Consider the following 13,921-nt stretch of genomic DNA (forward strand, 5'->3'; position numbering starts at 1 on the left):
AACATGATTCAAAAATAGAGTAGCAACTATATTGATAAGAAAGACTGTTTAAATACACTATTAGAGTCAGAGAACATGGGAGGTATATGTGGACGGCAATTTGCATAAAACTGACATTTTTCATGAGAGTTTTAGATTATGATTTTATTTTGTAGCTTTGCCCAGAATACCACAGAAGTGATCATGTGTCTTGCGTGCTTCAGGCACCTAATATTCATTTGTCCCCTAACACCTGCTGCTCCCTAGTTCAGGTGCTTTCTGCAAGATTCTTCCACTATGAAGTTCATATATTGTATCTTTAGTAAATGCTTGATGTGATTCACTGAGAAATGTGCATAAACCATCAAGGTAAATGTGGAAAATCCCGTTTCTTCTTAGTTTGTTTGTTTGTTTGTTTTTTTCTGCTTGTAGTTTGCTTTGGAAAATGAACATTGTCAGCTTTGTCGATTAAAGATATTGGCTTTTCAAAAAGAAATAAAGCAGAGTAGCAAACACATATTTACCCCAGGAATTCCCTGGTGTTATAGTGGTTAGTCCTCTGCACTCTCACTGCCGAGGGGCCGGCTTCGATCTCTGGTCGAGGAACTAGGATCCCACAGGACATGCGATGTGGCCAAAAAAAAAAAAAAAAAGTTACCCCTCAAAATGCCACATTATCCAATGTGAATGGCGATATGGATTTCCTCCCTAGCCCAGGACAGAGAAACAGAAGTGCTGTCAGGGCTGGATACACAGGCCCAGTATGACGGCAGATAAGAATATAATGTCTGGGCTTCCCTGGTGGCGCAGTGGTTGAGAGTCCACCTGCCGATGCAGGGGACATGGGTTCGTGCCCTGGTCCGGGAAGATCCCACATGCCACGGAGCGGCTGGGCTGGTGAGCCATGGCCGCTGAGCCTGCACGTCCGGAGCCTGCGCTCCGCAACGGGAAAGGGCACAACAGTGAGAGGGCCGCGTACGGCAAAAAAAAAAAAAAAAAAAAAAAAAGAAAAAAGAATATAATGTCTACATAAAGAGCACAATGTCACAGAGAGCTTCAGTGGATGAGATCCATAAACTCTGGTATCACACGACCTATAAAGGCGCACGGTACGTGTATGCATCACTTTACACAGAACCTGACAGACAGGGTCCTCCTGGGTGTCAGCGACCTTCAAATGAGGCCAAGTTCTAATCCTCCTTCACCAAGTCCTCATGAGTTTAAAATAATTGCATTTTTAAAAATCTGTCCCCTTTTGAAGTTTTCCCAAGCTCTCCCTCTCCTCTGGAAGAGGCTGTTTCATGTAGACCCCCACACGCTTCTCCTGTCCAAAGGCTGGGGACTTCCAGGTGGGCCACCAGGGCTGCTCTGACAGGTGATTTTCTTCTACATGTTCTCTTCCTTGGTATTTATCTCTACATTAACCTGGTAGTATAGGAACTCAGGACATAGGAGTCCCTTGTGCTGTGTAGCTGAGTGAGATATAGGAAAGCATGAGCACAGAGGTGAAGGGAGAAGATTTGGAAGCCAGACACACACGGCAGGCCTGGTTCTCACCTTCCTGCCTGGCCATGGGCGATTCCTGTGTTTTCTCTGATGAAGGCAGATAACTCGTGTAAAGCCCTGACCTCTCTTTCCCTCCTGAGTCAGGACTCAGTAACAGCAAGGCATGCCCAGTGCTGAGTATTAACACCAAGCAGCCCAGGGAAAGGCTACAGGGGGGCCCCGTCAAGAAGCAGGGTCCTACCCAGGCCCAGTCACCGTGGGAGACCCAAAAGCATCCCCAGGGTGAGTTTGCGATTGGAGGGTCCTGCTGTCCTGGCAGAGCCACCCTCAGAGCTCTCAGTGGCCAGATCGGAGGGTACTAAGGTTTGATCTGGCTTCATAGAAGTCACCGCACACCTGGAAAAGTCACTGTCTTTTCCAAGCAGTGGAACCACATACAAACGCCCTTGGGGGGAGCGTGTCTAGATCCTTCAGAATCTCACTCTGTGCAGAGGCTGCCAACAAAACCGCATCCTATCACATTACAGGGTGAATTTCAGAAGTGGAGGTGGGGCGGGGGGGTCCTGCTTCACAGGACCACCAGCGGGGGAACGGCAGCAGATAAAATGAGAGGTTCGAGAGACACGCGGTGAAAAGTGCCCATGGGGAAACTGTGACATCGAATATTAAACTGCAAAGGATGTGCAGCCCAGATAAACACGATGAGCTAATATCAGCTGAGGAAAGTGTGGTTTGCTTGGAGGAAACGGGCACATTCATGTTAATGAATGTGCCAGTTGTAAACGGGCCTCTTAATAATTTCTCCCCAAGGAAGGACCTTGAGAGCTGATTCTTCACGGTGGCCACAGATGAGATGATGCTCTTTCAAGTGACTGACTTGAAGTCTTTGGGCTCCTCTCCAGGCTCCCAACAGGGGGTCCAGAGGAGCTCACCAGCAAAGCCCACCCAGGTTTAATCTGGTTGGAAACAGACAGAAGCATCTGAAAAAAAATTAAAAGAATATACATGTATTTGTATATATACAGATGTGTTTATATGTATATATGTGTGTGTATTTATAATATTTTATTTTATGTATTTATTTTATACACACACACTTTCTTTTTTTTTTAATCACAGAAAGACATATCGGAACAGTTCTCAGAGCTTTCTGAGATGCTCTTCCTGGGTTATAATCCTCAAATTTGGCTCAAATAAAATTTTCCAATTATTTCTTTAAAAAAAAAAAGAGAAAGACAGTATATCTTTCCTGTAATATGGAATAAACTCTACTGATATAGATTCAAGTGGTCCAAATGAAAGAAGGGGAACATGGAAAAAATTTCTGCAAAAGCATTCTTCTCAGTGAGAAGGGGAAATGCAGGAGAATGAGCTCATTAGGGAAGATGGGAAATGCACAGAAGTGCGATGAAGAAGACGAATCACCCACACCCCATCGCTCGAGCTGCTGTTCACATCTGTGTCTATGTCCTTCCAGACTTTTTTTTTTTTTTTTTTTTGCGGTACGTGGGCCTCTCACTGTTGCGGCCTCTCCCGTTGCAGAGCACAGGCTCCGGATGTGCAGGCTCAGCGGCCATGGCTCACGGGCCCAGCCGCTCCGCGGCATGTGGGATCTTCCTGGACCAGGGCACGAACCCGTGTCCCCTGCATCGGCAGGCGGACTCTCATCCACTGCGCCACCAGGGAAGCCCCTTTCCAGACTTTTTTATTGAATATATTTATTTCAAATGTTATATACACTTTTTCACTTAATATTCTATCACACAATCTCCCACATTATTGCCTGGCCTTAGCAGCCATCATTTTCATGGCCATGTAACATTACATCAAGGGATACACTAGTGGACATTATCCATTCCCCTACTTTCAAATGTTGTTTTGAAATTTCTCCTGGTATTTAACACATAGCCATGAAAATCTCTAAGAAAAAAAAATCTAGATACTTCTCAAGCCTGGAAGCTTGTCTTATATGTTTTCATATTCTCATCAGTATTGGGGGAAAATGAAGGGAAATAAATACATGAATAAAGGTTTGGATGGATGATTTCATAGATGGATAAATGAATGGATGGATAAATTGATGGTTTGATATGGATAAATGGGTGAATGGATGGATAAATGGATGGGTGGATGGATGGATGAATGGCCTGAAGGCTTTAATCTTAGGCTTCTTTTGACTCAAAATTCTCTTACAAAATATCATCCCTCCAGCTATGATATGGGTCACCTCCTATTTCTGATATGATAGCCAAACCTCCTAGATATTTCTTTTGGAGCACAGCCTTCACGTACTCTTTTTTTGTGTGTGTGTGTGGTACGCGGGCCTCTCACTGTTGTGGCCTCTCCCGTTGTGGAGCACAGACTCCTGACGCACAGGCTCAGCGGCCATAGCTCACGGGCCCAGCCGCTCCACAGCATGTAGGATCTTCCCGGACCGGGGCACGAACCCGTGTCCCCTGCATCGGCAGGTGGACTCTCAACCACTGCGCCACCAGGGAAGCCCCTCACGTACTCTTTTTTGAAGGTGAACTCTCTTTTGATCCCTTGAAAATCTGGAAGAGGATTCCACCATGTAACCCTTTTGTTCCTCCAGCTGACATGTATTAAACACCTGTTGTTTGTACTTGTTTGGAACAAGTACAAAGAGATGAAGGTGAAGAAAACCATGCTGGTCTCTGGATAGCTGGGCAGCACCTGGACACCAGGTAGATCAAGGCTGGCTCCAAAGTGCTTTCTGAGAAGGAGGGTAGACCATACTGGCTCTGGTGGCTAGAGAACTGAGCTACGGTCACACAGATGGGGGGTCACAGAATTGACCTTTGGTCTGTGTCTGATGAACGCAGGTGCTGCTGGGCGTGGAGGGTAGTGAGGGCATCCAGACGATGAAAAGCTGGCTGTAGAGACCAGGAGCATCCAGAACACCCCAAGCGCCCAGTTAGGTGGAGCACGGGAACCATGGAAGGAGGGGATGACACAGGGGAGGCCAGTAAATTGAGGCAGATCACGAGGGCTGCACAGAACAGGCAATGGGATCCCACGAAGCCTTGGAGCATGCGTACAAGCCCTGAGGCTGCTCCCACCCTCCCCGCAGAGGTCCTGGGCTATGAAAGGGAGGTTCTTCAAAGTCAGGTCAAGACTTGGCCCCTGAGGTGACCATGACCCCAAAAGAAGGCAGACCCGCCGTCCTGGGTCAGTTGGTCCAGTGTCTGGAGCAGTGAGAAGAGAGAGGACCCGCCTCCCTAAACCGCCACCATCATGGTAAACATAAAGGCAACTGGAATCTGTCCTGATTTCATCCTCTCTCCCCTCCCTCCCCTCCCCATGGCCTTCCTGCCTTGTTATGCTCAGACATGTCCTGACTCCCAAGGTCCCTCTATATGTTTTCTCTGCCTGGATCATTCAACTCAAAAGTTCACCGGATCAGTGCATTTCTCCATCGAGGCCAGGAATCCTGCTGCCTTTGAAAGCCAAATGTGCTTCTACAAAAGATGACCTTTGGCAAGAAGCAATGTTTTCTTTTTCCTGTGGTTTTAACAAGATATTAGGGAAGTGAAAAACACAGTCGGCCAAGGAAGTGGAAGTAAACTTTGAGGGGAATCAGACAAGACTTGTAAGCCTCCAACTTAAGCAATAAACATGAATGTGCAGTTTTCGTTTCTTGCCAAAGTGGTCTGGGCCCACCTGTGGGCTGGACACCCTCCAGTCCAGTAAGACATGTCCCCCGATGGTGTCCCAAGTTCACACAGGACCCGTGTCACAAAGTCATGAAACAGTCATTCCAAAAGCAAAAGTACTCTCTTATTCTGCCAGCTCTTCCCCATCCAAGTAAGGAAGTGTCAAACATGCAAAAATCGCTGGCGTGATTTCTTGAACAAGCAACTGCAGGTCATCGGCAGCATTTCAAAGTGCCGATGAAAGCGTCTTCATTTAAAGACAGAACAAACACAAAGCTTGCCCTTCCCCTGTGTGGCCTCCTCGGCAGAGCCCCCATCCTGTTAACGAGCTTTTCTGCAATTACATCAGTCCCATTTGCATCTGGTTTCCATCAGTAGCAGAAGTGTCAGCTCTCTTGCACTGGGGCCAGCTGGTCATTACGCCTGGGACCAGAGCTGTCAGTGACACCTGGCAATCTCTCCCCGTAAGTGCAGGGTCCATGCTAACCACTCAGGGGACGGCCCCCGTGTAACTGGGGTGAAAATCTAATAGAGCACCGTCTGGAAATTTTCCCCCATACACCTAAGTCAGGGCTCGGGAATTAAAGTGTCTCTGACGTTACGCTGCCATCAAATCGCCTGCACACCCTATTTGCAGAGTGAAAATGATCCTCGGTACAAAACCCGGCTCTGTCTGAAACCTACAAGGGAGTTCAAAAGAGAGACGTGACAGACTGCAGTTTCAGCTCAGTCATATCCATGAAAAGATAGCTTTGATAGAGAGGGGCAGACAGGAGGGTGGCAACACGAGCAGGGCACGGCATCTAATTTTTTAAATCACAATTTGGTGTGCCAGATTCTAGAAAAGCCCGATTCTAGAACCATATGATCATATCCCCCACATTGCTGTTTCCCTCAAGGTTAGTTCTCAAGAAATCTGGAAAAATCCTCTATGCGTGGGGGGGGTGGGTGGGGTGGAGACACCAGAGTCATCGATTAGAGGGCCAACGTGGTGCATGTCAGACCCTAAATTGGCCTCGGGTTTTCCAGCAGCAAAGCCATGCTTAATTATTTGTGGTGTGAAGTGACCCAGCACAACATAGGGAGGTACTGTGTGCTCTCACGTGACCCCCCAGGAAAAGGACAGGGTCAAAAGTCATCCCAAGAGGAAATTTGGCCTCTTGGCACCCAAGGCCTCCCTCCATCTCTGTCTCTCCAGGAAACTCACAGATCTAACACAAATCAGAGATTCGTGCCATGAACCCTGAGTGAGACCCCAGGCTCTGAACTCATTCAGCTAACGACTAGCAAACACTTGGAGTCATTTACTCTCCTCAGTTTAGCCTCGCAAGGGCAGCTCAGCCGAAGACAGAGAGTGAGAGAAAAGGAACCACACTGCAGGATCTTGGTGGACATTTTTATGGCCATATTCTCACTTGTTGTTGGCGTCTTTATCACTTTACTCCCCAGAAGGACAATCACTATGGCAACAGGTGATTTTTGCCTTTAGCCGTCAATAAATAAAAAGCCTTCTTAAAAGTTTTTTTTAAATCTCTTTCAAGCTTCATCTCAATTATCTCAGGAAAAAAGTCTCAACTGCATCAACTGGGTCTTTTAAAAAAGATTCATTGGCTGTCGTAAAGTTCTAAGTTAAACTGAAAAATCACGAGACATGTAATCCCAGCCAGAGCAAATGTGGGCTTTCTGAAAAGGAGCCTTTCATCCCCAAAAGCCTCTGAGAATTTGTATTACACTGTTTCACCTTTATAGCTGGGGGAGTAAGAGTCTTCTACAGCCTGTAAAGAACTGTTTTCCTTGGTAACCTGGGGACTGACCCCACCTGATGAAGGGATCACCCAACCCTGCAGGAAGTGTCCCCTGATGAATTCATCAGAATAAGGTGCTCTTAGAATTCTTCCACAGGCCTACAGCACCTACCAAGGGCCGAGCCTTCACTCCTTCATTCTTTCATTCATACATGCATCCAACGATATTTATTGAGGCTAATTATGGGTTAAGTGCTGACTGTATTCAATACAGGAGTGAAAAAGACACTCCCTGCCCTCATGGGGTTGCCATTCCAGTGACAGGGCCCAAATAATACATAAATACACACGTAATAATGAGTCAGGTAGTAAAGAAAAATAACACCATGGAAGTAGACAGAGAACCATGGGCAGGGAGCCAAGGGACTCCTAGGGTGGTCGGAGAAACCCTTTCTTAGGAGGTGATGTCTGAGCAAAAACCTGAGTGATGTGAGGGAAGAAGCCAAACAAATATCTGAGAAGAACTTTCTAAGGAGAGGGAACGGAAGTCCTGACTTGGGAACAAGCTTGCTGTCTTCAAGGAACAGCCAATCAAGAAGGCTGGAGTGACCTCACACCTGTTAGGATAGCTATCATCAAAAAGACAAGAGAAGACAAGTGCTAGTGAGGATGTGGGGAAGAGGGAACCCTTGTGGCTGTTGATGGGACTATGAATTGGTGCAGGCTCTATGGAAAATAGTAGGGCAGTTTCTCAAAACATTAAAAATTAGAATTATCTTGTGATCCAGCTATCCTATTTATCCTATTTATTTATCCTATTTATCCTATTTATTTATTTATTTATTTATTATTTATCCTATTTATTTGGGTATTTATCCAAAGGAAATCAAATCACTGTCTGGAAAAGATATCTGCATCCTATGTTCAGTACAGCATCTTTTACAATAGCCAAGACATGGAAACATCCTGACCGTCCATTGATGGATAAGTGGATAAAGAAGATGTGAAGATATATACACACACATATATATATGTACAATGGAATATTATTCAGCCATTAAAAAAAAAAGAAGGGGCTTCCCTGGTGGCGCTGTGGTTGGGAGTCCGCCTGCCGATGCAGGGGACGCGGGTTCGTGCCCCGGTCCGGGAGGATTCCGCATGCCATGGAGCGGCTGGGCCCGTGAGCCATGGCTGCTGAGCCTGCGCATCCGGAGCCTGTGCTCCACAACGGGAGAGGCCACAACAGTGAGAGGCCCGTGTACTGAAAGAAAAAAAAAAAAAAGAAGGAAATCTTGCCATTTATGACATCATGGATGGGCGGGCCTTGAGGGCATTATGCTAAGTGAAGTAAGTCAGAGAGACAAATACTGTATGACCTCACTTACATGTAGAATCAAAAAAACTCATAAAGAACAGATGGATGGTTGCCAGAGGTACAGTGTGGGTGAGATGGGAGAAGGGTGTCAAAAGGTACACATTTCCAGTTATAAGATAAATAAGCCCTAGGGATGTAACGTACACCTTGGTGACCCTAACCCTAACCAATACTGTACTATATATTTGAAAGCTTCTAAATCTTAAAAGTTATCATCCCAAGAAAAAGAAATTTGTAACTATGTGAGGTATAGATGTTAACTAAACTTATTGTGGTGATTACTTAGCAATATATACATTCATCAAATTATTATGTTGTACATCTTGGATTAATACAATGTTATATGTCAATTATGTCTCAATAAAACTGAGGGATAAAAGGTTAGAGTGACATAAACAAGGTGGAGGGTTGCAGGAGATGAAATTGAACGGGAGAACCAGGTCGTGCAGTCTTTGTCAGCCATTGTAGGGAACTTGGATTTGATTCTTTTGAGGTTTCCCTTTGTCTTTGGTGGCCAGCCATTTTACTGTAATGCACTTAGATGTGGTTTTCTTCCTAGTTACCTTGCTTAGGGCTCAGAGTCCTTCTGGAATATGTCATTTGATATCTATTTTGGATTTTTTTCTGTCATTATCTCTTCAAATAGTACTTCTGCCTCATTTTCTCCCTTCTCTCCTTCTGAGACTTCAGATATATACATGTTAGAGCTTTCTCTGCATTGTATGTCTCTGGTTCTCTTCTGCTTTCTTCTCTGAGCTTCCTTCTAGATATTTCTATTATCCTACTTCACTAATTTTCTCCTCAGCTGTGTCTAATCTGTGAATGAAAACTTAGTGTCTTAATTTGTTACTTTATGTTTCATTTGCAAGATTTTCTTTTGATTCTCCTTGACAGTTTCTAGTTTTCTACCAAAATCCTCATTTTGTATTCATTTCCTTGAATATATTAAGCATAGCTATTTTCCCTGTTGGTATGTTTCCTTTATCTCTTAATTCTCTCCTTTTTGAATATCATTGTTTTGTCTCCCCACGCACAGGTTATTTTGTTTGAGTGCCAGACATTGTGTATGAAAAACAAGATCTGGGAAGGTGTTTCCTTGGTCCAGGGAGAAATTGCATCTACTTATGGGAGGCAGCTGTGGACACTAGCAATGCCTAATCTCCTTAATCCAATCCAGGATTGAAAAAATTCAAAGCTGGGCTTCATTTCTTCAAATGAATTTCTTGTCACCGCCTCACTCCTAGACCGAAGCCCTGTGCCACTTTCCCAAGCCAAATGTTCTGGGGGAATGGGGGTGTCAAGGGTCTCCAGTTCCTTGTGGGCCCCAAATGCCAATGTTTGTTCTTCTATCCCCATTTGTCTATCAACAGCTCTGTTAGCTTCTTCTTCTTCTTCTCAGCTTCTTTCTTCTCTGGAAAAAGAACACCTGGGGGAAAGGAGTCACAAATGCTGGCTCACATTGCTGTACTTTATTCCTCTCCCAGATCTTGGCCCTAAAATTCTTCACTGCTCCGTTAACTCTCCAGTGCCTTCAAATACTTTTCCTATTGTCCTCATTTCCAGCTGTTCTCAGGAGGAGAGTTGGATTTCATTCTGTGTGTGTGATGGATTGCTTGCAAAAATAACTCAAATTCTCCACTCCTCCCTCTATAAACATAGACACACACACAAACATATTGTTTATAAATTATCAGCGTGTTCTGTTTTAGTAATAGATTATGTACATTAGCAAATGCACAATGTGTACATTTTTAAATAGACGGAAGGATGGGAAATGAGAAAATGTAAATAAAAGATTTAGTGGCTTCCTTTCCTCCCTACTCTGGAGACCACTGGTCTAGGAATATTTGAGGGATGGGATGCTAACTATTATAGGTCAGGTGGTGAGGGTGGAGGTGGTGAGAAGTTGTTGGATTCATCATGTGTTTTGAAGGTTGAGTTGAAAAGACTTGCTGATGAATTGGATGTGGAGTGTAAAGGAAAGAGGACAAATCCTGTTTTTGGTCCAAGCAACTGGATGCAGGTGCTATTGACTGAGACGGGGAGGACAAGGCTCGGGGCGGGCAGTGGGTGGGAAGGGGAGGATGAAGATTGTATGGTGCACAGTGACTATTAGCTTTCCCCCAAAGAAACCCTCTATCTGAAGTTGAACCCAAGAAAGTTGTCTAGGCCCCTCACCTTCTGAGATGGTCCACACCGTGGACTGTGTTTCTCCCAGGCTGCTCTCACCTTTTCAGATGGACCTTGTCTGTCTATGGAATGTGTATCTCTCTAAATAAATCCACTTCTTACCTATCAAAAAAAAAAAAGTTGTTTAGACTTAAATCCCAGCTTTTCCAAAAACCCTCCTTGGACGCTTCCCACCACTTTCAAACTGTGCTCAACAGGTTTAGGACCTCTAGGCCAACATTTCCCAATCTGGGTTCTTCAGAATACCAGTTCTACAAGGAGTTAATACATATCCTATGGTGAAGAAGGAGGAGGAGGAAGATTCTCAGGACCAAGGTTGGGAAGTGCTGCACTAAGTAAACAGTGGGAAAATGCTTGGGCTTCCCTGGTGGCGCAGTGGTTGAGAGTCCGCCTGCCGATGCAGGGGACACGGGTTCGTGCCTCGGTCCACGAAGATCCCACATGCCGCAGAGAGGCTGGGCCCGTGAGCCATGGCCACTGAGCCTGCGCGTCAGGAGCCTGTGTTCCACAACGGGAGAGGCCACAACAGTGAGAGGCCCACGTACCGCCAAAAAAAAAAAAAAAAAAAAGAGAGAGAGAAAATGCTGCATAGGTTACTCAATTGCAGGACTTCTCAGAAACTTTATTATGCTAATGTGTACCATGACTCTCTAAGAAGGATACAGAGTCTGTAGTAGTTCCCAAACTTATTTTTCTGCATGCCTATTCATAGCCCATGAAGTAATTTTGTCCTACTAACCAATTCAGGAGACACATCTTTAGACCAGGGGTCAGCAACTACAGCCCACAGGTCAAATCCAGCCCACCACTTGTCTTTGTACAGCCAGTAAACTTAGTTGTTACATTTTTAAATGCTTGGAAGAAATCCAAAGAAAAACAGTATTTCATTACAGGTTAAAAGCATATGAAATTCAAATTTAGCATCTGTAATAAAGTTATACTGAAACACACTCATGCTCATTTGGTTATATATCATCTAGGGCTGCTTTCTTTATATATATATATATTTATTTATTTATTTTGTTTATTTATTTTTGGCTGCATTGGGTCTTTGCTGCTGCACACAGGCTTTCTCTAGTTGCCATGAGTGGGGGCTACTCTTCGTTGCGGTGCGCGGGCTTCTCATTGTGGTAGCTTCTCTTGTTGCGGAGCGTGGGCTCTAGGCACGCGAGCTTCAGTAGTTGCAGCACATGGGCTCCATAGTTGTGGCTCGTGGGCTCTAGAGCACAGGCTCAGTAGTTGTGGTGCCTGGGCTTAGTTGCTATGTGGCATGTGAGATCTTCCCGGACCAGGGCTCAATCCCATGTCCCCTGCCTTGGCAGGCGGATTCTTAACCACTGCACCACCAGGGAAGTCCTAGGGCTGCTTTCTTGCAACAAAAGCAGAGTTGAGTAGCTGCGACAGGGACGGTATGGCCCATTAACCCTAAAATATTTACTAACTTTATAAAAGAAGTTTGCCAACCCCTGCTCTAGACTCCCAACACAATAGAGTATTAAAATATGTGCTCTCAGAGGATTTTTAGGACAACGAGACTGTTTGGTATGATGCTATCATGGTGGATACATGTCAAACATTTGTCCGAACCCATAGAATGTACTGCACCAAGAGTGAACCCCAATGTAAACTATGGACTCTGGGTGATGAGGATGAGTCAGTGTAGGTTCATCAATTGTAACAAACGTACCATCTGGTGGGGGATGTTGATAACGGGACACATTGTAGGTGTGTGGGACCAGGGGCTATATGGGAAGCCTCTGTACTTGTGTTCAGTTTTGTTGTGGACCTGAAACTACCTTTAAAATAGTGTACTTTTGATGAAAACTCTAATTCAAAAAGAAAAATGCACCCTAATATTCATAGCAGCGCTATCTGCAATAACCAAGACATGGAAGCAACCTAAGTGTCCATCAACAGATGATTGGATAAAGAAGATGTGGTACATATATACAATGGAATATTACTCAGCCATGAAAAATAATGAAATAATGCCATTGGCAGCAACATGGATGGACCTAGAGACTATCATACTAAATGAAGTAAGTCAGGCACAGAAAGACAAATAGCATATGATATCACTTATATGTGGAATCTAAAAAATGACACAAATGAACTTATCTACGAAATAGAAACAGATTCACAGACATAGAGAACAGACTTGTGGTTGCCAAAGGGGAGGGGGAGTGGGAGGGATAATCAGGAGCATGGGATTAACAGATACAAACTACTGTTTATAAAATAAACAACAGGGCCTACTGTAGAGCACAGGGAACTAGATTCAACATCTGGTAATAACCTATAATGGAAAAGAATCTGAAAAAGAATATATATATGTATACATATATATGTATATGTATAACTGAATCACTTTGCTGTACACCTGAAGCAAAGACAACATTGTAAATCAACTATACCTCAATTTTAAAAGATAGTCTAGGGGCTTCCCTGGTGGGGCAGTGGTTGAGAGTCCACCTGCCGATGCAGGGGACACGGGTTCGTGCCCCGGTCCGGGAAGTTCCCACATGCCTCGGAGCGGCTGGGCCCGTGAGCCATGGCCGCTGGGCCTGCGCGTCCAGAGCCTGTGCTCCGCAACGGGAGAGGCCACAACAGTGAGAGGCCCGCGTACCGCAAAAAAAAAAAAAAACGATAGTCTATGTTTTTAAGTGCATAATGTATTACCATTTGTGTAAGAGAGAGAAGAAATGCGTGTGTGTGTTTATTATATATATATATATATAATGCACATGTATATGTATTGACATATACATATATTTACATGTATATATATATATATAACATGTATAAAATACATATACATAAAACATCACTGGAAGAAATTAGTAAGATTGATTGCTTATGGAGAAGAGACCTGGGTGGCTGGAGGATTCGTGTCGAAGGAAGAGCCTTCTGTGGCTTATTAATTTTGAGCCATGTGATCATATTACCTATTCAATTTTTTTTTTAATTAAAATTGTTGAGAAGTAAATTTTTTAAAAGCTTGTGTTGTCTCACACTATATTTCTTCCTCAGTTCTAGTCACTATTCAGAGAGCAGGAACCATGTCCTATAATCTTCCATCTTTGGCAGAACCTGGCACAGCCCTGAGCACAAACATCCCTATCGTGATTTTCTTGCCAAGTGTCCAGTATTTGTTAGGAGGTGGCATTTCCAAAGGCCATGAGGAGGCACGTAAAGCATGGTACCTGCCAGAGTAGATCTATTAGGGAATCAAAGCCACTCTGTTTGTTACTCAGGACTCAGGTCTGCTGCATGGAAGAATTCCCAGTGCTGGGTGTACATTGGCCCCATGTGTGCAGTGCCTTGATCATTTTTCTTCCAGGAAAGAAATTTAAACTACACGATGGAATTACGTGATGTATTAGCTTCAGAGCATTCAGTACTGTCAAGTGGGGAGTCACAGTAATACCCCAGACTGCGGTTGCTTTGATAGT

The sequence above is a fragment of the Hyperoodon ampullatus genome (genome assembly GCF_949752795.1).
Source record: "Hyperoodon ampullatus genome assembly, chromosome: 5".
Classification (NCBI taxonomy): domain Eukaryota; kingdom Metazoa; phylum Chordata; class Mammalia; order Artiodactyla; family Ziphiidae; genus Hyperoodon; species Hyperoodon ampullatus.